Source organism: Dipodomys spectabilis, unplaced genomic scaffold (genome assembly GCF_019054845.1).
Source record: "Dipodomys spectabilis isolate Male_0828 unplaced genomic scaffold, ASM1905484v1 ptg000024l, whole genome shotgun sequence".
Taxonomy (NCBI): Eukaryota; Metazoa; Chordata; class Mammalia; order Rodentia; family Heteromyidae; genus Dipodomys; species Dipodomys spectabilis.
The window spans coordinates 7,941,084-7,968,032 of NW_024870701.1; the positions used below are offsets into that span (position 1 = coordinate 7,941,084).

A 26,949-nucleotide genomic window follows, 5' to 3' on the forward strand; every position below is an offset into this window, starting at 1 on the left:
GTAGATAACTTTTGGAGTCTCTATATTAGAATTAAATTTTCTTTTAAAAAATATACAATCCCAAGTTACTCTAAAGGTGCTGAAATTATATATATATTATATATATATATATATATTTCATGGTGATGTTGTAGATTTTTATTTACTGCCAAGTTATGAGAAATTATCATAACATACTTGATATTACCAAGTGATTGTGGAGAAGGGTTGAAAACCAAATGAATTTGGGGAACATTGAATTAAGCAGGTTTCTATTTTGTTGGTGTTCTCTTTCTGCACTAGAGATTAAACCCAGGATCTGTGCATGCTGAATCTATGCTTTACCACTGAGCTACATTCCTAGCCCCACTGATACATTTGTATAGGCCACCCAAGGGGACAGTATTGCTTTCCAAATTTACCTGTGACTCTTTTTCTTTCTTTTTTTTTTGGGGGGGGGGTCTGGTCGTGGGGCCTGAACTCTGGGCCTGGGCGCTGTCCCTCAGCTCTTCAGCTCAAGGCTAGCGCTCTACCACTTGAGCCACAGCACCACTTCCGGCTTTTTTCTTTTTGCTTATGTGGTGCTGAGGAATCGAACCCAGGGCCTCATGCATGCAAGGCAAGTGCTCTACCACTGAGCCACCTTCCCAGCCCTGTGACCCTATTTTTTTTTAAACTTATTGCAGATCCAATGTTGCCTTTCATTTTGAGGACACTTGAAGAGGGTGAAACCCTTATGGCACTTCAATATTTTGAGACTCAATTTTTATGTGATTATAGCCCTTCTTCCCCCTCTGTCAGCTCAGAAAGGTGTTGTACGGCTCAAGCCAGATACATGTGAGGCAACTAAAATATGAAAAATCACAGACTTCATCTAAATTTTGTGTGGTATTGTATGTGTGTGTGGGGGGGGGGGGAATCATACTATTTAGCACACACTTTCTATATGTGGGTATGCCAGTACTAGGGCTTGAACTCAGGGCCAAGGCATTCTCTTTTAGATATTTTTGCTCAAGGTTGTTGATGCTGTAACCCTTGAACAAGACCTCCACTTCCTACCACAACTTTTTGATAGGCTTTAAGTGATCAGACTCTGGAAGGTGCCATTAAAAGTGCCCTGGAGACTCTGGAGTCTGAGCATGCTTACTGCTGGCAGATGTGTCTTCAAGCAGAGAACAGATAGGAATAGGCACTGCAGAACTCTTCCACCTGAGTCGGATTTAGGGGATCACAGGAGTGGATTACTGGAGTAAAGAGAATTAACTCAGGATCTTCTCAACTGCTAGCTGGGTAGCATCTAATGCAAATGCTTAAAAACTTCCAGCTTAGAGCAACCCGCTGCTGCTGAATTGATGAGGTCTACTCTGGAGCCGGCCTCTGAGGTGATCACCATAACAACTAGCGTAGGATCTAGACAGACACACAATGCCTGCCTCCCTGCCTCCCTGCCTGCCTGCCTGCCTCCTGCCTCCCTGCCTCCCTCCCTGCCTGCCTGCCTGCCTGCCTGCCTGCCTGCCACTGGAGAAAGCTCTTGGACCACTTCTACTCTTACTGAGAGGCCCAGGTGAAGAGCCAGGCCAGGCAGCACTCACAAGCTCTTACCACTTTCCAATTTGGGAGAGAAAGAAGAAAAACGCTCCAAAATATTCCCCCTGTGTGTGTAAAATGAGAAAATTCAAGGTCCTATTTCATCTCAAAACATCCTCATCTCTACAAATAGAATTAGCTCAATTTTACAGTACAGTTCATTTCCTCTCATAGCAGTGTCTTTTATTTACATGGGCTCTCAAATTCATTAATACTCAGGCATCAATATCCCAATGGGTTTATTCCATCTTTCTCTATCTAGAAGCAGCTGTCCTATACTAAAGGACATTTATGAAAACCCTACCTTTCAGGAAACATATGTGAAGCCTACACATACTTAAACATCTATAGGAAAACGCTATAGTGGTTTTCTCTAGAGAGGAAGGGGAAGGTCAGGCAGTCAGAATTGGGTGTCAGCCCCATTTTTCATGATATATTTTTAAATTTTAATATGTACATGTGTTAAACTTTAAGACTCCTTTCATTAAAAAGAAAGAATGATGAACAAGAAATCCAAACACAAAACCATATATACATGCTCTTCTGAAGTCATTTGTTAGAGTTACACATTTTATTCTTCCTCTCACAAAATGCCTTGTTCTCACTGTCTGAGACTGACTGGCTAAACTGCAGTCTATAAAGGGCCTCAGGAAAGAAGGCTGAATAGAAAAAAAAAAAAAGTTCATTTCCCTTCAAAAAAAATCTCTTTTTTAGAAAACCCAGCCAATTTCAGCTGCCAGTCTCTCAAGACTTCCTTTGATGAGGAACACTAAGCAGAATTATCCAAATATCAGCTTTTGAAATCTTGATTTGTTTCTCACATGCAACTATCCTCTCCCCCCTCCTTTTTTTTCTACCAGTAAAAACTTCATAGAGGCCTTTCTGGGAAGAGAACACTAGTTACCTTCCACTCAGGGCTTGGTGTGCCAGGACCTTGTACTGGACCTCCCATGAGGAGAGCTACAACATCTCCACAGCACAGATCAAATGTGCCTTACAGATCAAGTAACCTGCTTCGAGCCACCCAAAACCCTGTGGCAACATATGTGTACTTTGCAGTTGGCTTCATTTCCAGGCTGCATGATGGGGTGTGATTCTTTTAAAGTGTGATTCTTTTGCAGAAGCCAAGGTTGCCTAATACCCCCTAGACTCTAGTGAGGCCCAACCAATTGTCCTGCCTTATTCCCTTCTCTGTATCCAAGCCCAAGATATTTAAAAATGTTTGCTCAAGCCGCTCCCTGTGTTTGGAACATTCCTCCTCTGGTCAGCCTGCCATGGCTTTTGGGATTTCTTTCCTGAAGGCAGTCCTACTGATAACTACCAGTCATGTCCCTTGTTTTCATTTCCTGTAGAATCAGTCTTATTTTCTTATTGTTCCCTTGTTCTCCTTTTGTCCAACTTACTGTTCTCTAATAGAAGCTCCAAGAGGGCAGAGGTCTTATAAGTTCTATTGCCAACTGTCATTTCCAGAGCTGAAGAGGACCCTTGCAATGGGTGGTTGATATGCCATAAATTCCTTCAGCTCAGCACCCAGAGAAGAGGATTCTCAGTCTTCACTGAAATATAGATCCTACAGAAGACCTGTAGAAGGGACTAGGCTAGTCTTAATAGAATTATCTTTGGAGTGGGGATTGCAAGGATGGGGAGGGTTAAGGGAAAGAAGGAAAAAGAAAATTCAGAGATGCCTGAAATTGTTAATGTGAGAAAAGCCAGCAGGGGAGAAGCCCTTTCTTGAGATTGTGTTAGTTACACTTCTAGGAGCCCAATTGGAAGAGGGAGACCATATTACCCAAAGATACAATGCCACCTATGCACAAAGAACCTCTCAGGGCCTCAACAAACTCATGAAATTCAAGGCATCTCTTCCAGCTCTAGGGAGCTGTGTTCTAAGTGTGCTCTCAGAAGGGACTATATGCTCCCCATCTCCTGGTTACAGGGTTATGAGATGTGGAATGTGGGTGACTGGTGTAGCTACGCATGGTTCTAATAGGTCTTGGCAAATACAACTAGCACACTACACTGTGTGAATTAAGATGAAGATAGTCAACTGAGAGATTCTCAGTGGAAAGGAGTAAGGCAAAATGAAGAGAACCGGTGAGGCTGAGGTGTATGGCAGAGTTCCAGAATGGAACTTTGCTGCTTTTTATCTGCATCAAGGCACCCTGGAACTCCAGGAGAGGCTCTGTCCAGCCTGTATCTCTGGGGATAACAAAGCTCAGCACTGAAAGTGCTTTTCCCTGAACAACTGATATTTTTAGGCCAATTCATCCTGCATGTTTTGAGACACACACCCCACCTTCACCAAGAACTTTCAAACTACAGCATATACAACCACCAGTTCCCCTAGGCTTTAAAGCAATATACTTTTTGTACAAAGTAGTAATAATAAGTTAACAGCAGACTAACAAAAGCTAATGCTTTAACACTTAATCTTTGTGTTTATTTTGTTTTAAACATCCATGCCTTTGTCTCACATGCTTTTTTGTCTATACCTTTAAGGGGCCACATTATTTCCTCCTCAGGAAATAGGAAGTTTATAGCAGGGGTCAGGATCAACCTGAGTTGGTTGTCCACTGGGATTAAGGGGGCAGGGCCAAGGGCCCGTCCCCCTCTATTGCTAAAAATGGAGAAAATATCTTTGTTGAAACGTTAACTACAGAGCTTTAAAAGGGGTAGGGCATGCTGACAGAGAGAACAAAGCTGGAATTAGATAAGGACAATTACACAAATTAAGTAACTTATTGCCTAAATGTCATTAATTCCAGGTCAGTGAATAAATTTTTCTTTTGTGTACTCAAACCAAAACAAAGCTATTAATAAGGTTGCACCCAGATCTTCCAGAGAAGCAAGGCTGAAAAACAAATGTGTTTACACCGAAGATGATAACTGCAAATAGTGGATGAATGAGTGGATGATTTTGACTGGGGAAAGGGATCTATTTGAGGACAGTGAAACTATTCTGGGGGATACTATCATGGAAAATATCTGTCAGTATATTACTTGTACAATACCAAGAGCAAATGAAAACTATAGACTTTGTGTTAGCCATGTGCCAATCTATCTGTTATTGACCAGAGCAAATGTACTACTCAGTAAGCTGGAAGTTGGTAATGAAGGTAATTGTTTTTGAGAACATGAGGTCTATGAGAACTCTCTAGACTTTCCATTCTAATTTTTTTTTTTTTGGTCGGTCGTGGGGCTTGAACTCTGGGCCTGAGCGCTGTCCCTCAGCTCTTCAGCTCAAGGCGAGCGCTCTACCACTTGAGCTACAGCGCCACTTCCGGTTTTCTGGTGGCTTATTGGAGATAGGAGTCTCACGGTCTTTCCTGCCCGAGCTGGCTTTGAACCGCGGTTTTCTGGTGGTTTATTGGAGATAGGAGTCTCACGGTCTTTCCTGCCCGGGCTGGCTTTGAACCGCGATCCTCAGATCTCAGCCTCCTGAGTATCCATTCTAGTTTATGCAGAGTCTAAAACTACTATAAAGAGTAAAAGTATTCATTAAGAAATGAAGAAATAAATGATTACAATGGTTGCAAATCAAAGTAACTCTCAGAAGAACCTATTTTAATTCTAAAGAAGATACTTTGTATAGAATGGAATTCTCAGCTTTCTCTCTAGTCTGAGTGAACATCTTTAGATAGTGTCTAGCTTTTTCTTTCAATAACTTGTACCCCCTACCTTGAACTTAATCTTTGGCTTTGTTACTGATTCAATTAAAATCGAAAGGAGGCTCCAATTCAACTAGGTTTGAATGGAGAACCAGGATCCTTCACAACCAGGATGCCCAAGGGAAAACAGTGTGGCAGGTATTAGAAGAAAGCCTCTCCAGCCTGACTGCCTGGCCACAGGGTTGGTCTAGCCTGGCTCACTCTTTTCTATCTGTGTTTTTATAAAAGTCCATTTAAAAGTTAATGAAAGGGGCTCACTGTGGTGACAAACATCTATAATCTATACTCAGGAGACTAAAGCTGGGAGATCATGAGCAGGACACCAGCCTGGGCTCCATAGTGAGGCTCTGTCTCAAACAAATAAAGTTATCCAAACAATTGAAGCCAATTGTTCCACTTGGGATCCTGCCATGACCTGACTCCACCATTTTTCCTGCTCTTTCTAAGCAGATGCAGGCTGCCTTTTCTCCTTGAATACCTCCATCTTCCTGCAGCTGCTGCTCTCCTGCCTTCGTCCTTGACGGTCAGACCTGAAATAAATTCCTGTCTGGGCACTTCCGCACGGCCATCCCTCTGCAAAAGGGAGATCAGCTCACTGAAGAGGAAAGGGCCCCTACAGAGGAGGTGAAGATGTAATGGCTGGTGGTCTCATCTTACTTGAAACCTGAGCTGCATTTAAGGGACCACCTGGTTTGTTCCTGAAACTATACCCCACAGGGGTCTCCCCTCTCCTCTAGCTCCTTATTACTGTCCTAGGCTTCAAGTGGCCTCTATAAACTGAAATTAAATTCCAAATGGAATCCTCCAGCCCCCCAGCCTTTCTAGGTTCTTTCTACTTGCTTGTCCCCTAAATCTCTCAAATCCAGTGTCTTTTCTAAATTTTCCCTATGCTCCCTGCTAGAAATCCATGACTTTTCCTGCTATCCTTCCATTCTCTCAACATCAGTCAGCCATCATCAATGATCATGTCCTGTAGCAGCTACTTCGGGATCCCTACAGCCCAACCACTCCCCCAGGTGAGTCCTTACTCTCCATCCCCTCTTTCCTTGGCCTAATCCTCTGTAACCCACATTCCTCACACATCTCATTGGTAGAGCACTTGTAAAAGGACAACTCCCCTTCCCGCCCCCACCCCACCCAAGATAAGTTGATCAAAGCCTTTGCATAACTGCCCTGGCTGTGAGTCACAGTTTGAAAACTTCATTTTGGCCTTAGCACTGTGTAAGCACAGCTGAACTCTTCAGCTTTCTCTCGCACCTCCTTTCCATCCCTCTCTACATTTTCACCTTCATAGACTTTCCCTCCGAGTATATCTTGGTATGCAATATGCATTAATTTACTTTTTGCTGGTACCAGGGCTTAAACTCAAGGCCTTGAGTTCTTGTTCTCATTCTCACGTGTTGTTTTTTTTTTTTTTGAAAACAAAAAATGGTTTTATTATTTTCCAAGAAATCAATTTTAATAAGGCCTTTCTATATACATGTGCTACTGACCATTACACATCAAAATCTGTTTTTATTACAGCTCAGAGATTTGTCATTTCTAATTATTATCCAATGCCAAATACTCTACTGCATCTTACAGACTTTAAGCTTGTTAAATAGAAAACTGGAAAAAAAATCCATTATTGCTTCTTTAGGTCCAAAGAGAAAATGGAAGCGATTATTGATACATATAAAAACAGGTTTTTGTTTTCGTTTTTGCAAATTACTGTCATTGAGGCAGATGGCAAAATCCACCAGTTGAGAAAAGGCAAAGCTGGGAACAGACAACAGCTCCTGTCTGTAATCCCAGTTACTCAGGAGGCTGAGATCTGAGGATCACCAATCAAGGCCAGCCTGAGGGAAGAAAACTACTCAAAAAAACCAGAGGTGGAGCTGTGGTTCAAGAGGTAAAATACCAGCACTGAGTGTAAAAAGTTAATGGACAGTGCTCAGGGCCTGAGTTCAAGCCTCAGAACTGGCACACGCGTGTGCACACACACACACACACGCAAAGGAAATATTAAATTAAATCACCTAACATACAGAATATTCAAAATTCCAGTCAGTGGATTGTAGCATTGAATAACTTCATCCACAGGCCGTATGTATTTAATTAGCACATAATTGACTCCCTAATAGTTGACCTCTTCCCCATAATCCATCCCTATTCTAGCATTTTCCGAAGGTCCCAATTATAGGTCAAGCAGAAGGAACATGGACATCTGCATGCTTTATCTTCATTCTGGGCAGCTGGAAGTCTTTGCCCAGTTCCTTTATTAAGCCGTCTCCTGCGGGGGAAGGAGTCCTGCAGAACGGATCTCAGGCCTTCCAGCCTTGCCCTACGCTGAGGCAGTCTCCTCCCCGGCCTGGCCCGCGGTGAGAGCCGCTGGTGCTGGGGGCCTGGGCTGGGGCTTCAGCCTTTGAAGCCCTCTCACCAGGGACTACACTGCGAGGACTCCGGGAGGGCCGGAGAGGGCTCTGTCTCACTCGGGGAGCGCTCTTCCGTGGCCAGGGGGCTCAGAGTTTCCTCGTGGGGTGCAGCTTGATGACTCCAAACACAGCCGGGGAAAATTACGCACTCCGGAAAAAGCCTCTCACGTGTTTTTGTTCACAGTTGGTTCTCTACCACTTTAGTCAGGACTTCAATATGGCATTTTGCTGATCAAATAGTGATGGAGGCTCACAGACTGTTCTACCTGTGCTGGCTTCCTGAGCTTTAATCCTCCATATCTCAGCCACCAGGGTGGCTAGGATTACTGGCATGACCATTAGTATCCAGCCCACGCTCTTTATCGTGTGGGGGGTTTTGTGCACATATCTCCTTCTATTATATCTCTCAGTTCAAAAATCCTTCTCTCTGCACCCACAAGAGTAAAAAAACAGTAATAAATCCCAAAGGACCATGAGAAGAAACAGATCAGTTTAAGTACCAAGAAGAAAAAATACAGGCCAGTCTCTATCCTTTTAATAACCATACTTTGCCTTCCCAGACCATATTCTTCAAATGTATAAAAATGTGACCCAGTAATTGTACCCAAACCAAATAGAACATAAAGCATTAAATAACTTTGATGTTAATTTCTGTAGTTGGGATTAAAAAGATAAGTGGAATCCATGGTCAACTCTCTAAAGGCAAAATGGGATTTAGTGACGAAAGTTCCCTGGTATTTCCTAACACCATTCATTACCTATCCTGATGCTAAGGGAAATAAAGAAGGAAGAAGAAAATGCTAAACAAGGACAAATCACCAAAACCCCTAGAGATAGACATGATTCAAGCTCTCCGCTGGCTTCTTCCTAACTTATGGATTAGCATCTGAAGGGGTTGGGAATGGAAGACTGGACATATTATTTGTAACCTGGGTTGAAATGTTGGCATTTCAAAGCAGCATGGTGACCATTCTTCTGCTTCTTTTTCCTAAACCTAAATTATAACACTGACACCCCCCACCCCCTCCAAGCTGAAACTCCTGAAGAAATTCTCAGTTTTTCTCTGGCCTATACTTTGAGCAAATACCACCTACTGGAGGAGTCTGTGAAATGCATTAAGTACCTTTATGAAAGGATTCCCCTTCATTGTATTTCTATAGATTGGAACTTGAGCCAATGAAGAATAGAGGAGACATAAGGCTTCAGGGAAGGGGGAAGAAAAGGAAAGAGAAGAAAGTATCAGTAGGCTTGGACTGCAAAGGGAAAGAACATCTGTACAGACTTGAGACACAGAGGAGGCTGGAAGGCCATTTTCAGTGACACTGTAAAAGTCAGTCTCAGTCCTGTCCTCCCTCGTCTGCAGGGGACACATCTCTCAACAGATCCATCCTCCTTTGGACAATACAGGTGAGAGAGTTGGTGACTTATTTGGGGCATATGAGATTTCTTATGTGTGCTAGAAATTAACCAAAGACAAAATCAAGTGTACAACATCCATCATAGAGAACCTGACTTCACTAGTGAACATTTGTTTAATCCCAGACCTTTAAGAACACAACACAAAGCTAGAACTCTGCAGACCCACAACATTTGAAGAAATGGTGTACTTTTCTCCTAATTATGCTATTGGAAAAGTTCTTTATTTCTGTTTTACAGCTAAGGAATTAGTTTTTATATTTCCAAGTAATGGAAAACTATAAAGGTCTTTTTCACTTTTTACTTAAGGCCAAGACAGCAAGGGTCAGCTAATCCTAAAATATAAAATATTTATTTCTACAAATACTTTTGATCTTTGTGTCAGACAGGGGAAATAGAGCAGGGATTGACAGAAGCAAAGTCCCTGCCTGCAGGAGCAGACTTTTTGTAAAGGACAAAGGAATCAAAGTCAAGAAAAGTTTAATACTCTCTCTTAAAAATAGTCAACCATTAATTCTGAAGAGCTACTCTTTACACAGCACATAAAAATCCAAAATAAACTGAAAAAAATTCAACCATTAACTGACATACATTAAGAAGTCAAATATAAGCCAGGTGCTGGTGGCTCAAGCCTGCAATCCTAGCTACACTGGAGGCTGAGATCTGAGGATCACAGTTCAAAGCCAGCCCGGGCAGGAAAGTCTGTGAAACTTATCTCCAATAAACCACCAGATAACCGGAAGTGGCACTGTGGCTCAAGTGATAAGAGTGCTTGCCTTGAGCTGAAGAGCTGAGGGACAGCGCCCAGACCCAGAGCTCAAGATCCACGACCAAAAAAAAAAAAAAAAAAAAAGTCAAATATATGTATATTATAAAGTCTATTATCATTTTCTAATGCTCTTTCTTTAGAAATAAAATGCTATGGAAATAGTAGCAGGTACCACAAAGTACACCAAAGCATGTTTAGCACTCAGTGGCCTGACGCAATATTTGAATTCACATCGGGAGCTTTAAAAAGGAGTTTGCTTAGCTCACTGCTGGTGGCTCCTGCCTGTAATCCTAGCTGCTCTGAAACTTTAAGGATTACAGTTTCAAGCAAGTCCAGGTGGAAAAGTCTGTAAGACTTATCTCCAACTAACAACCAAAAGGCTAGAAGTGCTCAAATAGAGTATAAGCCTTAAGCAAAGATCAAGGACATCACCCAGTCCCTGAGTTCAAGCTCTAGGATGGAAAGAAAGAAAAGATGGGATGGGAAGGGAAGGGGAGGGGAAGGGAGGGGGGGGGAGTGAAGGAGACAGAGAAAGAGAGGGGAAGGAAGGAGAGAGAAAAAGGTTTCTTTTTTTTTTAACCACGCGTTTAAATTTTGATCTAACTTACATTTGATTTGCACACTGTCAGGCTAGAATCGTATTCTTAGGGTTCACAAGGCCTCTGCACATTACCTGGCCAGCTATTATTCCTGAGTCTGAACAGGGCTTCTCCCAGCTTGGCTGGAGGTAATATGGTTGACAAGCGGTGAGAAGGGCAGGCTCCAGTCTAACTGTGACTATAACACTGCAATCTCAAAAGCTAAGCCTGAGATTTACCAAGATGGGTTAAGCATTTCACAAATGAGTGCTGATGGATGCTAATAGTTCCTTTTGATTCCATCTTAATATCTTAGCTGTTTTCTTTTACAGGAGTGTGAAAGTGAAAGGTTTTTCAGGCAGACCTACTCAGAGAGAAGTGATTTGGGGAGAAATTTGCCCGGGAGACGAGAGCCTTCCTTCATGAGCAACTCATTCAGCTTTTGGGTGGCCTGGGAACCTGCACAGAAGGATAAAGACCTAAATGCCATCACATTGTAAGTTTTGCAGAGCCCTGCTCCTGAGGAGAGGGAGCTCTGACACCAGGAAAGAGATTCACTCAGAGCGGAGTCAGGATCAATTCTCCACCTGGGTTACCTTGTGCTCTGCAGCTCACCAGGCTGCCATATCCTCACTTGGGCTGTCCACACGGACAACAGCAACTCCAAGTTCCTTAGAAAGGTGCTTTTCTAATTAATTAACATTTTAATTGGGAAAAGTAATTAACGTTTTAATTGGGGAAAGACTATTATCTCTTGGGGCACATGTGATAGTGACCACCTTTATCTGGAGATGCAGGTGAAGCCAGATACAGCTTCCTCTGATCAGTGTGTGTGGCCTGCTTCTGTAGAGTGGGTTCCAAACAAGAGAAGGGAATGGAAATTGCCAGGGGTCTTAGAGTCTAGCTTAACTGCCCAGTTATTCTAAATTAACAATCTTGTCCGTTTCAATGTCTGTCTGTCCCACTTCCATGTCAATTACTGAGAAATAAGATATTCACTTGTTCTTTTTAGGGTCTTCCATGACTGGCACGGGGGGGGAGGGCGGGGGCTCAATAAGTAACAGGTGAACACAGGAATAACTGAGACCTGGGATACATGGAATGGACATTCACTACTTTCTGGGACAGGTACCATCTTTGTCCTACAAGGCTTGTATGAAGATTATACAGAATGCAGAATACTTGGTATTGATGGTAGTATATAACAGTGTGGTTTGGCTATTGTGTTGATCATGGATTGTTCAGGGGGAAAAAAAAAGATGTGCATTCCTGTTACTGAGCAATGCACGGAAGTGTTCTAATTGAATTCATACTTAATAAGGCAGAGAGGGCTAAGTGACATCAATGCTAAACAAGTTGGTATAATCTAAATTAAGACTAGAATGTGAATTGTTTCATGATTTCTGTCAACTTGAGTGAGCATTTCATCTCAGTCAAGTAGGAAAAGAAGGTTGAATGACATGATTTTCCTCAAATAAGTACTTTAGCACAAAGAATGCCGCTGTTCTGTGAAATGTGCTGCAAGAGTCTCATATTTTTTATTGTAGTCAAGTGAGATCTTTTTGGTTAAGTAACCATGAGACTATCTTTTCAACTATTCTTTTTAAAATATACAACTATCATCTGGTATTGTTCTTATTAATAACAATATATAAAATCTTAGTTTCATATTCCAGATGATTAAGTATTTAAATTCATTTATGGAAACAAATTCAGAAAAAAAATTCACTTGTTGAGACAAATACAGACAGTGCTTCACTGGCATCACAACAGCCTAATGGAAAAAAAGTGACTGCTATAATCCATTGCTTACAATTTAAAAACTGTGTATTAGCAAAATGAATAGTTGTACTGAACACTGAAAACATATTGCTAATACTGGCAAGTCATTTAATTTTTTTCAGTCTAAAATCTTAAAGTTACTCCAAACTTACTTACTTTATTCTCTTCATGCTATAAGTGAGGAAAGAATACATCCTTGAAATTTTAATTTCTATGTTTAATTTTTCGTGAATAATAAACTAAGTCATCCTGGGGTATTTATAATTTAATAACCATCTTTCTCTAAGCTTCATACCTTTGATTTATCTCTTGATTATCATTATTTTCCATTTCCCATAGCAATATGAATTTACCATATGGTTTCTGTATATATTTCCGTTCCTCTCTCTATGTTTATAAACATTTTGTGAATTTTATTTTAGATCTTTTGTCTTATTTCTAAAAGAGAATGCTAAGGATTGTATGTAAATTGTAATACTCTGTTTCCTCTAACATATCAATAACTCTATACATAGGTCTTTTAAGCCATCATTTATTGAGCACTGTTGTGATGTCGTGAGTGTGCGTGTGTGTGTGTGTGTGTGTGTGTGTGTGTGTGTGTGTGTGATGTGCTTGTTAGGGATTGAATCTAGAGCTTTGTGAAGGTCAAGCAAAAACTAATACTGAACTACAGCCTCAGCCCTAGGCTGGGCTTTCCGTACCAGTCATTAGATACTTCTCCTTATCCATGATTTGGCTTTCAGAGGTTTCTATTGTCCATGATCAACTGTGGGTCAAAAATATTAAATGGAGACTTCCAGAAATAAACAATGTACAGATTTCAAACCACACCTGATTCATAGCATCATGATATGATTTTTGTATAGTCTCATCCTATCCCACCTGGGATATAAATCATCCCTTTGTCTAATACAGGCAGTAGATGCTAGCCCATAGCATCTCAGTCCTGTGTTCATATTAGTTTATTTAGTGACAGTCCCCAATCCCAAGAGGCATGATGAATTGATTATCTGAATTCTTCAAAATCTGGAAGCATTTCTCAAATGTGAAACTTTCTGATTTAATAAGGAGAGAACATATGTGGAGGATGCTGAGATCTATGCTAAGAATGAAACTTGTGTCTGTGTAATTATGAAGGGAAAAGAAATGTGTGAGTTTTGCTGATGAGTCTCAAACTGCAAGAGTTTGGGTCATGGTGCCTGCTAAATGTGTGATTATGACGGAAAAAGTGTGTTACTGTCTTCACTATGTGTATTAGGCACTGGATAAAAGAGTCCTCACTGGGCTCAGACTATTGCTGCTTTCTGGCACTCTCTAGAGATCTTAGAAAACATTCTCCAAGGAAAAGGCAAAATCACTATAGTGCCATGATCTTCCTTCAACAGTTGAGAAGTGACTTGCCTATGTCCATTCAGGCTAATGTTGGTCTGTCCCTTGTACTTCTATAGAATCAAGAGTCTGAGTTTTATTCTAAGCATCCTTCCTCCTATATGCCTGGAGGTGGATTCCCTACTCATTCCCACTCCCCCGCCCTCTTTCAGTTGTTTTCCTTCCAAGTCTTTTTCTTTTTACTCCTGAGGCCAAAGCCATGGCTTTACCAAACCTACCTTTATCCCTTGCATTCTGTGGTCACCAATGAAAGATTTATACACCGGTGGTTGACACTGCCTAATGATGTTCTGGTATAAAAATATGAAGCCAATGACTTCAAGAAGGCTGGATCACTTTCACTGGCCTGTTCTGGCTAAGCAAGAACTGCTTGCCAAGAGCCAGGAGGGAATGGCCTCACTCAGCGAGCCTGTCATCCCGTGCCAGGAGGTAAACCCTTACCCATAAAGCACCCCCATGTTATTAAACATTTTCTATTTGTCAGGTACTTTATAGTCATTTTTATTGGTTCTTTTTACTAGTTAATTCTGCATCAGAAGTATGCTCATTTTTTCTTTTAATTAAGTGCTCTGACTGAAATGGAAAAGATTGGAGGCCTTGGGGAACAAGTATTTAACTGTCAAATAGTCAGGGAACAGATAAAGAACCACAGACCCACACAGACTCCGGGGAGCACTGGATCCTAGTGAGGAGCCGGTCAGCACCCACCACTGCACAAGACTGTGTAAGAGAAACTCTCTCAGATCCACCGCTTGAGACTACTGCTTCTAGCCCCTGACATCTGCAACCCTGGCTGGTTTTACCCTATGTCTGCAAGCCTGTTTTACCCTAATCCATAATGTAACTTGCCATTGTTCTCAATATCCAAAAGCACATAAATCACATTAAAATTCTCTGAGATTTTTGTTGGTGTTGCTGATGGGTTTTTTTTGGGGGGGGGGGTTGTTTTTAAGCTTGCTTTTTTTTTTTCATTTTGATACAAGCTTTACCATCGAAACCAGACTGGCCAGATTAAATTACCTATCCTTTCTGCCTCATGCTCTGGAATGCTGGGATTAGACTAAAATTTTTATTTTATTTTATTTTTGTGCCCTTACTGGAGCTTGAACTCAGGGCCTGTGCTGTCTCTTAGCTTTTTCACTCAAGTCTGCTACTCTATCACTTGAACCACACCTCTACTTCCAGATTTTTGCTAGTTCATTGGAAGGTAAGAATCTCATGAGCATTCCTATCAGGGCTGGCTTTAAACTATAATCCTCAGATCTCAGATTCCTCTTTTTTTTCTCTATATTTGTTTGTTTGTTTGTTTGCTTGCTTGTTGAATAGCTAGGATTACAGGCATAAGCCACTGTCACCCAGCTTGTTTTTAGTTTTTAAAAGACAAATCCATCAATGGACTTGCAGTCTGCTTTCCACTTTTTTCTTTAACATCTAATTGTATCAAGTTCGTAATTTTAGCTATCAAGCTAAAAATAGTACCACAATACAGAAGACCTGGCTGGATCCTAAACTGGAACTAGAACTTTGATTTTACTTCTCAGTGGGTAGGTGAAGAAACTGAACTCCCTGAGCACAAGTTATTTTCATGCACACAATGGGTCTCATCAACATCTCTAGTCGCTAGCCTCCATGCGTCAGGACATGCAGTACTGCCAGGTTCATTTTTCTGCTATTTATCTGTCTCCCCCACTGACCTCCTATAATGAGAAGAACTTTATGTACCAAGGGCTTTTATCCAGTGCCTTGCAAAACTTCCTTAGAATGAAATCATATACAGGAGAGGAGCCTTGTATTTGATTAATCGATTTTTTTATAATGGGTTTCACGGACCATGAGGTGTGAAAAGAGATGCTGGGTACTAATGGAAGCAGGCTTTTAGTGGTAAGTAGTAACTGAAATGTAAACTGGTACAAAGTAACTGCTGCTCAGTTTCTCTGGGTTAGTGCACATATACTCAGTCTTCAGATATGTGGATTAAAATCTGGTGTTCATTTATAATGACTTACACGTGGTAAAAATTGGTGGCTTATTCTGCTGGGACAGTGATATATAGATATGAAGACTGAACATATCTTACCTGAAAATCTAACATGCTACCAGAGTGGGAAATTCTACACCTGATCTCTCAGGGTGGGTTATAGTAAAACAAACACACAGGCATACCAAAACTATTGCATAGAATTAATACCTTTAAGCCACATGCATGAAGTATATACAAAACATAAATGAAATTCCTGCTTAGAGTTGGATTCCATCCCCAAGACAACTCATAAGATAGATGTAAATATCCTAAGCACTTGATAATGGACACTCAACCTATACTAAGACTTGCCTAAGCCCATTAAAAGCAAAAAGAAAAAGCTTACATTTTTGACAAATATTTTATTTTTTTCCTGAACATCTATGTTCTCTTAAATGTTTTAGTCTTTAATCTAGTCAAGCCACCTTTACTCCTGTTTCTCAAACACTAATACATGCCAAAAGGCTACTTGCTGTCCAGCGTTTATTTGTGAGCAGTCATCAAATGTAATAAGGCCTCTCTCCACTCCCAGCCCTCTTGGATTTGCCCCATCTACCACATTGTAGTTTTCCCAATGTTTTCTTTTAAACACATCTAAATCTTCCCTCATCTCCAAATTCCTACCCTTGCATATAGGAAGTACTCAATAAACACTTTTAGAAATACTCTTAGAGTTTTTCTGTATTGTTTTCTGTTTGACTTTGCATTTTTGTCTCCTAATTCCTATCCCAAAGGGTGGTTCTAAAACCATCAGTGAGAGAGTGGGTAATGATGAGGTATATTCTATGACTGCACCCAGGAAGCTCTTTTCAAATTTTCTTAAAACAGCAAACAATAAGACCCCAAACAACTGAGAAGAATTCTTAGCTCTTCACACATCATCACCCCATCAAGTGATCTCCAGACAGGCAGTGAAACCATCCATTCTGTGGATGCCCATACAATTAATTTTCAAAAAATTAATTTGAGCAGAAGAACTCAAGCCTATAGTCTTAGTGAAATGGAGATCCAGGAATTGAGTGTGAAGCCAGCACAGGTATACATGTTCACAAGATTCTATTTCAATCAGTGGCTGGGAAACAGTGATGCATGCCTGTCATCCCCAGGGACATGGGGAAATACAAGTAAGAAGCATGTGTGGATTGCCTCATAGGCCCTGCTGATCCTAAAGCAAGACCCCATCTTGAAAATAGTTAGTGCCAAAAGGCTCTGAAGTGTGGGTCACGTGGTACAGCATCTGTCTAGCAAGTGTGAGGCCCTGAGTTCAACCTCCTGCACTTCCAAAATAAAAACAACCCACAACATGTGGGTGAATGAACACGGGCTATGGAGGGGAAAAAAATGAAGCGATGATAATTACTTTTCTAAAGTTCTTGTTACATTTCATTTGGATGGATTCATGAGTTTCCACAGCAACATGTTTTCAAATTGCTATCTCAATCCACTGAAAAGTAAATATTCTGCAAGTCTCTATTAAGATAAAGCTTTATCTGCAAGAACACCACAAAATGGGATCCAATATTCCAAATATACTGGCTTAATAATAAAACATGCTATTTAAAAAGCCTGCAGACTTATTGTAGGACTTTACTATCTGCAAACTGTATATCCGAAGGGTAAAATGGAGTTGATAAATCCCTGCATTGTCATACTGATCATTTCTATTTTATAAGGACACTTACTCACACTACAAACAAGCCATAAGAGGTCATTAACTGGTCAGCAGTATTACATCAAAACCCCAATTGTACTGATTCTACAATCTCTGAAATATATCACCAGAAATCCACTTCAAAAGAAACTCCTGTTGGTTTATATAGTATCCAAGACAAAAATCCAAGTATTAGAAAATTGTAGTCCATTTATGCACTAGGGGAAGGCAAATACCATAACAGAGAATCTAGCCAAATATAATCCTAATCCAAATCCAAATACTAGAACACTAGAATTAGAAGATTTGCAAAGGAGATTGCTATAATAGCTTCCATGTTTTAAGAATACAATGATGAACACTCTATTAACCTTAAGCCATTCCAAAGAACGGCTTCTTATGAGAAGCTATTGATTTCATTGTAAACCAGCTTTTTTGAGTTGTTGGAATTTGGGTGGCAATCACAACTATGTCCCTTTCCGCACTTAAAAATTCCCAAGGCTCTGTAAAGAGAAATAGGAAATGGTCTGTAGAACAGATCTAGAAGATGTACATTAACTCATGCCTCAGTCCCAGCACAGGTGTTTCTTAAAGAGAAGAGAGGGGAAAACAAGCTTTAGGAATCAGTCTGCATGTGAATGGGCTTTGTGCAGGAAGTCATGAGGGGGCCAGATGGTCAGAGGCTGCTGGGTGATTTCATATCTATCAGGACAAAGCAACTAGGCTACTGGACAGAGCACTCACCCAGCACCTAGATGAACTACTCCCAAGAGATAAGCTGAAAGCTCAGCCATCAACTTGACTATGAAGAACTGAATTTTTCACATGTAACATTCTGTGCCAACCAAATACCATGAATGTTCCTGTAGTGCCCATGCCTTAAGCACTTCCAAACAATAATTCGTTTAACTCATTTATCACTATGAACATCCATTTGAGGAAAGAAATGCGACCCTGGGAGGTCTGGCAGAGCTGAGATTTGATCCAGGCCTGACTCTGGACGTTGCTCCTACCTACTATGAGATTCAGTTTCTCAAGAGTGAGTTGTAGTCTCTACATAAGTAAAGACTCATGCTCACAGGGCCACATGGGGCAGGCTACCCACTGCAGAGTCTTTTGTCCACTGTCTCTGCATCACTGTTTCGAGGTGCCTTCTTTTTGGTTTCCATGGAAAAGTACTTCAGATTAGAGATATGACTTGAGGCTCTATCATCTTCTCTACTGGGTTCTTTCATTTGAACAATTGATGAGAATTTTGTAACCAACTGGCAATGGGTTTACAAGCACAATTTCTAACATCAGAGACTCTAAATCCCAGCTTAGTCTCTAGTCCCTTCCCTTGCTTATGGTTGGGGCCATAAGCAAATGAGTTGATATCAATCAACCTTAAGTTCTTCTTTTGTAAAATGTAAAGAATAACTATAACCCCCAGAAGGGCAGTGAAGATTAGGTAAGTGGTCTTATTAGACCAGAGTTTAGCAAGGTGTCCAGTGCACACAAACCATCTAGGAGTCATAACAAAATGAAGCTGCCCGTCAGGGGCAGGAGGTGTGGTGTGGTATATTCTGCATGCTATGGCTTGAATATATGGTGTCCCCCTGCAATATGATTATATATTGAAAGCTTGGCTCCCAGCTCATGTACTATTTGGGGGTTATCAGCCACAGTAGGAAATAGAGCCTAGCTAGAATTAAAAAAATTCCTGGGGGTAGCTTGAGGGTACAGTCTTGCTCTGATCCCTTCCTGTCTGTTTTTCTCTGCTTCCTGATCCCTATGACATGAGCAGCTTTGCTTGGAAACATGTTGCCTGCCATGATGATCTGTCTCACCACTATGAGGGCCTGGAACTATGGACTAAAGCATCTGAAGCTATCAGCCAAAATAAACTTTGCCCTCCTTTGGTTGTTTTCTCAGACCATTGTTACAGTGACAAAAAGTCTGGCTAACACCCTGCACTTTCAACATGTTCCCAAGTGATGTATCCGGGACCAGTTGACCGACCACTTTTAACTTGAACCTTGATCATTAATAACTTGATCATTAATGATTACTTCCTAGCTATAGAACCAGGGAGACTGTGGGAGTTTACCAGGAAAACTCAGCCGTCAATGAAATCACCGCGCTCTCTGAAGAGTACAATATAATAAGAATGAGAGCTCATACCCCGTATCCCCACATTCCCTCCTGCCTGGATCTACTCTGCTAGTCCACTGGCTGGCCTAAGATAGCTACAAATGTGAGTCTACATTTCTAAGTCGCAATCTCTAATAAAATATGCTGCAAGCTGGGGTATCAGAATCAACCCTAAAGTTCAAGAAAAGGAAGGATTTCTAAGCATCAGATTGTGTGTGTGTGTGTGTGTGTGTGTGTGTGTGTGTGTGTGTGTATGTGTGTGTGTGTGTACAAATAGATCAACTATGAACACTTTGTTTCCAGAAAAGCCAAGGTCGAGAAACGCACAAGGATTAGATGAGTCCTATAACATGCCTATAAGTAGTGTACTTCACCAGTTGGCTTGTGTCCTGGCCCATGGTAGAAATGGCCCACATAGGAACTGGTGGAATAGCTAATGGCTGTTCTTTATGTGTAGAGAGTAAAGATGGGGATGGAGTGGCAAGACATTGAACTGAATTGACCAGGACTAGAAGCACGAAGAGAAACTAGCAATGATGACTACAAGCTTCCTACCTGGTCCTGACATTTTAATTTGGTAAATGAATTCCTCACAGAGGAAGTAACATCCATCTCTGTCAGTCCCTAGCATTCCTTTCAGACCTGTTCCCCTCATCTCCAGAGGCCCGTCACCTGATGCTGTCTTAAATCTGTCATCCCCTTCACCGGGCACATATTTACCCCCTTGTTTATGAACTAGATCAAAACACTTTTTCAGGTTTGCTGGCAGACAGTCAGGGGAGAGTAGCAATTCAATGTGAATGAAGCCAGATACTCCCAGGAACCGGCAGACTCTATCCAATACGGGTGGTTGGGGAATTGGATATGGAGGATGGATGAGCTGGGGGAGTGGGAACAACAAAGCTGCTCTAACTTGCACCCTATCTTCCTGCCCAGGTCACCCTGGTTTCTTGGCCTAGATGAACTTCATACTGCCATGAACCAATGGAAGGGGTGACATTGATCAAGATGCATTGTACTTATGAACTGATTTGTTGAATTGAAACTCCTTCCTATAACTATTGAAAGGTGATAAATAAAAACAACAACCACAAAAGTTCCTAAAGTAACTACTTGAGAGACAACAGGAGCCAAAAATCACGTATCTCAGAATGTAGAGTCTCGTGGAAAAGCAATTTCCTGATAGAAAAGAAAATGTAGGGAACTCAAATCAAACCACACATAGAAAGAAGATGCCCCCAAAGTATGTGTAATTAAAAAAACAATACAACAACAACCATTGTCCATGCTCAGAAAGCCCTACCAGGGGTAGGGTCTGAAGCCAACTCCTTGTTGTCATAGAAAGCAAACAGCAAGACGCTCAGTGAACAATGGCTGAGTTGAAGTTAGCATCCTGGACAACCAAAATTGTTAACTCTAAGTGTGCAACTTTAATGTGTCAACTTCTAAAGCTGTGTTCTAAGCTAAGCTTATTAAAGCCAATCAATATCATTTTGGGGACCAATTCTCCCTATTCCTTATGTAAATCCCCCAAAGACATTGTTAGGTACCTTGGATCATTTGATACAGCACAGTGAATGATCACTGGAGAGACAGGGTCTAGAAATAAAAGTTCTGTCACTTGGTTTAGTGACTCATGCTTATAATCCTATGTATTTTTGGAGGCAGAGATTGGGAAGATCAAGGCCAGCTGGGGCAAAAAAAAAATATTTTTGTGAGAGGCCCTGTTTCAATCAAAAAAGGTGGGTGTGGTGGTATGCAGCTGTCATTCTGGCTAGAGGGAAGTATAAATAGGAGATTGTGGTCTAGTCTGGCCTCAGATATAAATGCAAGCCCAATTAAACAAAAACAACCCACAAAAAATCCAAAAAGCTAAAGCAAAAAGGGGTAGGGGCATGGCTCAAGTAGTCGTCGCTCAGCAAGCAGAATGCCCTGAGCTCAAATCCCAATAACACAGATGGCAAGCAAGTAAGTCAAAGTTCTGGCATAAGACAGACACAGAATACTAGTTTATTCTTGGCTCCTAACATCTTTAACATGGGTGAATACACAGGAACTCCTGTATGGTTGCACATTTGAACTTACAGGGAACTACAAAGTAAGCTGAAGAAACCAAGAACTGAATTCGGTTTTCTGATTGGTTTAATCCTGTGACCTCACACATAACTAACAGCCCTCCACAAGTAAGGGCTTCTCTCTGTGCAAAATCCACTCAGTCACACATTTGATTTGAGAGCCAGATTTTTTTTAAGTCAGGGTAAGATAATGATTTAACTTTTAGGTGAAGAGAATCATGTTCTTCTTGACAGCAAACAGTTACCTTTCTATTTCATGTATCAGTTTAAAATAATATATCTGGCTGGAAAGGTGGCTCAGTGGTAGAGCGCTTGCCTTGCATGCATGAGGGCCACGGTTTGATTCCTCAGCACCACATAAGCAGAAAAAGACGGAAGTGGCGCTGTGGCTCAAGTGGTAGAGCGCTAGCCTTGAGATGAAGAGCTGAGGGACAGTGCCCAGGCCCAGTGTTCAGGGCCCATGACTGACAAAAATAAATAAATAAATAAATAAATAAATAAAACAATATATCCTTCCAGATGTGGATGCACTTGCCTGTAATACCAACTACTCAGGAGACTGAGGTAGCAAGTTTGGGCCAGCCCTTGGACATATTGCAACACCCCATCTTAACAAACAATATTAACAACAACAGAGTTTGTGGCATATGCCTATAATCTCAGCACTAGGGAGACTGTGGTAGAATGACTGTGAGATACTACACTGGGCTTTAAAAGTAAGACCTACCTTCATAAAACAAAATAACAAACCCCTAAATAATAATACTAATATACCCAAATAGATGTTGTAATATTAATATATAAAAAGCTACATATTTCTTTGCCCAAATGATTGCTTTAAAACACTGAGTACATCATCATCTAACTTCATTTTGATCTAGTGTAATGAAGCCAGAATCTTGCTAAGTGAAAAATGGATTCATTTATAAATTTCTGGCACAAAGGCCAAAATAGTAGGTACTCAGTAACTATCTCCTGAGTGAATAAAGGAACTGCATTCTCATGACCAAGATATCTAGTCCCAATGCCCATTTGTACTGTCCCTAAAACTTGCTGTAGAAAACAAAACAAAACAAAACAAAATGATGTAGCCACTAACTCTTAACAAAGCAGGAAAGTTTTAAACAAGACAGTTAATCATAATAGCGCCAAATAATTACTTACTATAGTAAAGTAAAGATTCCATCTTTAAGGAAAAAAGGTTTCCTTTTGCCTAATCTTCAAATTCAAAATATTAGTTTATAGGTTGTTTCCATAATAGATAAAAATGCATGGTGGTTTTTTTTTTCCCCTATGAAATACACAGATGAAATACTCCATCTAGAACATGAATGAAACTGAACCCCTGAAGCTAGGCATGGTAGTGCATATCTTTAATCACAGTACTCAGAAAGCTTGGAAGAAGAGTCTTAATATAGGAAGAAGAGTCTTAACATAGTGAACAAGACTGTCTCAAAAAACTCAACAATGCTGGGCATCAGTGACTCCTGCCTGTAATCCTAGCTCCAGAGACTGAGAGCAGAGGGTCAGCGTTTGAAGCTAGCCCTGGAAGAAAAGTCCATGAGCCCCTTAGCCTCTTATCTCCAATAAAATACTAGAAAAAGCTGGAAGTGGCGGCACTGTGGCTCAAGTAGTAGACAGCTCCCAGGCCCTGAATTCAAGCCCAGGACCACCTCTCCCCCCCCAAAAAAAAATCAAGAAAACTTGAATTCCTAGTGCTGTCAGTACCACTGTCACAGAAACTAAGTTAAAGGACAACTGGTGATCTACTCGTTCTATACTGAGTGTCTGATCCTGTGTCCTGTAAGTATACTGTAAGTATAAACTTTACACTGTAAATATAAACCCTGTACAATAGTGAGGCCATTCAAGCAGAAATTGTGTACTACCAGAATCTTTTTTTGTTCCAGTACCAGATTTTGAACTCAGATTCTTGCACTAGCTCAACTGGTATTCTGCCACTTGATCTGTATCTACATCTGGTTAGTGGGAGATGGAGTCTCACAGTCTTTTCTGTCTAGGCTGGCTTCAAATAGCCATCCTCCAAGTCTCAGCCTCCCCTCATTGCGTGGCAATACCAAAATCTTTATGCTAATAGATTTCCTACATACAGAACTCCTTGAAAGTATTTCTGAACTAATCTGGGTTACAGCCAATCGGACTCTTCTGTTACAAGCTTGCAAATGCTCCTAAGAACTTTTTCTTTAACTACAGCCCAGAGCTTCCCACATGCAAATCACATGTGCCACTCCTGAGCTACATTCCCAACCCATAAGCACATTGCATAGTGACCTAATATTCATAATTTTATTTGGCATACGAGACAGACAGGGGCCACAAAGACTTTAGCAACAAAGAATGACATATAGCATCTGAATATTCTCTTAACATTGGCACCCATGGCTCACACATGTAATTGTAGCTAACAGGGAGGATGAGATTGTTGGGATAGAGGTTTGTGGCCAGCCAAAGCAGAAAAATGTTTGGGAGACCTTTTCTTAATTAAGTGTGGAACATGGGAATATGTGCCTGTTACCCTAGCTACTGAGAAGCCAAACAAGTGGATCGTATGTGTGCCCAGGCAAGAAGTGAGGATGCCCCACCTCAAAAATATTGAGTAAAAATCAAAGCTAGAAGCATGGATCCGTGGTAAAAGTACCCACTTTGCAAACACAAGGACCTGGAAGAACTAGAAGTGTAAATCTGTCATCCATCTAAGCTGAAGTACTGCAGGAAAAATATGGTATTTTTATGCAAAAAGGATAGCTATGAACATGCAGCTTGGCCTTGAACTAGAGATCCCCTTGACTCTGTTTTGAGAGGGCTGGGATTACAGGTGTATTTCAGCGGATGAGGAGTATTAAATCTTTGTAACTGGAGTACTTGATTGGAGGGGCGGAGCCTGGTTGTACAGCATGTGTTTGCTAGCACATGGGGTCAATCCCTAGCACATAAATAAGTAAATAAATAAGCACCTAAAATGTAGCATGCAATTGTCCATCTGAGAGTAGCAAGCTACACCAAAAAACTGGGTCTTCACAATAGCTCTATGAGAGAAAAAGAAGCTAAAACTACTCTTTACCTGTAGCACAAACATTAAAGAGAATGAAACAGTGGGCCAGATAAAGCAACCAATACAATCTCCACCTCCCCCCAACTCCCCCACAACCCCTCTCAATGCCAGAAACATCACAAGAGTAAAAATCACAAACTCTGCAATCCTTGTTCATCCTCCCAAGTGCATTCACTTCCCAACCTGTCCCATAAATGACACACTTCCTAACATTCACAAGAAGTAAAAAGAAGCCCATAGACTTCCCTTATCCATGGTTTCACTTTCCAAGGTCACCTACAGGCTGTTAAATGGAAAATTCCAGAGTAAATCATCCATAATCTTTAAATACATTTTATTACAGTGTATTGTTATAATTGTTTTATTTTATTATTAGTTACTGTTATTGTACCTAATTTATAAGTGAAATTTCCTGGGAGGTACGTATGCTAGAAAGGATACACAGAATATATACACAGAATATATACACAGACAGTGTGGGGTGGGGGGGAATGTCTTGGGATATACTCCCTGAGGGCAAGCACGGACTACTGTAAAGAAGTAGGCTCCTCATCTTTGGAGGAAAGAGAGGAGACCTACAATATTAGAAAAGAATAAAGCAATAGGAAGAAGGTGTAATATGGTCAAGAGTGGAGTTCAGTGGGACACTTCATGAGATCCCATTGGTAGTAAGGTTAGAGTGCCATATTTATAATTAAGAAATGATGACTGAGGCTCCAGGGACATGGGACATTTCTTGAGGATTAATGACTAGCAGAAGAGTTGATGGCTTCAAGCACTGTCACTGGCCAGTAAGCCCATCCAGTCATTATTAATCCTCATGTAACACCCTGGACTTCATCTATGACAGTAAGTCTAATAAATACACGTGGAAAGTTGAATTTCAACTTTCTACTTAAGCTAAATGTTGGTTTAGATCACTCGAATTTCTTCAGGTAAGATCTATGCAAATTACTAAGGAACTACCATAGAGCAAAGATGAAATTTGTACAAATAGGATTGGGGTACAGCTCAGGGGCAGAGTACTTTCCTGGCATGTGCAAGTGCCTGGGTCCCACCCCTAGCACCTCTCACCCTCAAAGTGTAAATAGAATGACTTTTTGCAACGTTTCAATGAAAGAGAGACTTGGAACTCAGATCTTGTTTGAAAGCATCATAGCCCCACAAGCAACATACAAACACCGAAGCTATATTTAACTTGAGAGTTATCTGACAATAACTCAAGAATACTAAAAGTATCAGTGTCTACTTTCCTAGAACTGATTTGTTCAGGGAGGTAAACAAAACAGAGGGACTTCAAACAAAAGCAAGGGACAGGGTACTGGGTTGGGGGGGCAACTCTAATCTTTTGTGGCTTTCTAAGTCATGATTCTGACACTGGTGTTGAGAAATCAGCAGACATACCAGGAGACAATTCATTTCCTTACTATTCTAAGCACATACATGCTTTAAATAAACTTTCTTAGGCTTTTAACTTTTAATCAATCAGGTGCGATCTACCCAAAGCACTTTAAGAGTTTTTAACTTTACCAGAAGAATGTGAACATTTATTTTTACTTTCCAAGAAAAAGCAAACCTAAACTCTCCCCTCCACCCTTAAAACTCTTTAAAACAATTTTGCTGTCAGTAATGGACTACACACACACCAGAAGCACAGGAAGACACAAAGCCCATAGCTCTTATGTGCCGTATCCAACGGCACTGTTTATATTGCCATCTGCAGCCCCTCTCTTGGGTTGGCCTTGAGGCTTGCCAGGTAGCTGGAAAGCCTCTGAAAGAGTCAGTCTGTCCAGAACTGGAATTTCCACTTTGAGGAGAGCACAGAGGTATCTAACATCCCTCCCTGAAGGGCTTGCCCTACACTTCCAGACTTGGGGCCAAAATTCCTACTTCTGTTTGGTGTCAGGGGATCAAAGGGGTAAAAGCTCTTGTAGAGCAGACTCCCTAGAAAAGCAGCCACAAAGAAAAAGAATGTAAGTTTGATGATAAACTCCTGAGTTTGTCCTTTGAGGCAAAATAGTAAAGCAGCATCTAACACTTTAGGGCCCAGTCTCAATCCAGGCTCTGGGACTGTTTAGGCTCAAGTAGTTTCTAGATGGGTATGGTTTCCCCATCCTAGGTGTTGATACCTAAAACCCAAAGAGGAGAGAACTCATTTGCAGGCTGGCACAAACCTCTCAGCTAACACACTTACTCTGGTGTCTTGCCCACTCATTAAATCATTATTTCCTTAAATCCCTCTTCCTTATGGACCCTCAGACCTTAAACTTCACAGTGCTGGGCACTGTGTGTACCAGACACTTCTGAGCAGCCTGACCTGGGAGTTCCCGTCTGAATGCTAAGGTGCAGCTTTGTTTTAAGGAAAATGCACCCCAAAGGTCACTTTATATTGGACTGCCCTAAACTGGCCATCAA

The 26,949-nt window shown here is 41.1% G+C and overlaps 1 protein-coding gene across 3 annotated transcripts in view; it reads right to left on the reverse strand.

The window, feature by feature from the left end:
- The window catches only part of Kctd1 (potassium channel tetramerization domain containing 1), a 186,593-nt gene that overhangs the window by 71,833 nt on the left and 87,811 nt on the right, over positions 1 to 26,949 (reverse strand). The window lies entirely within an intron of this gene.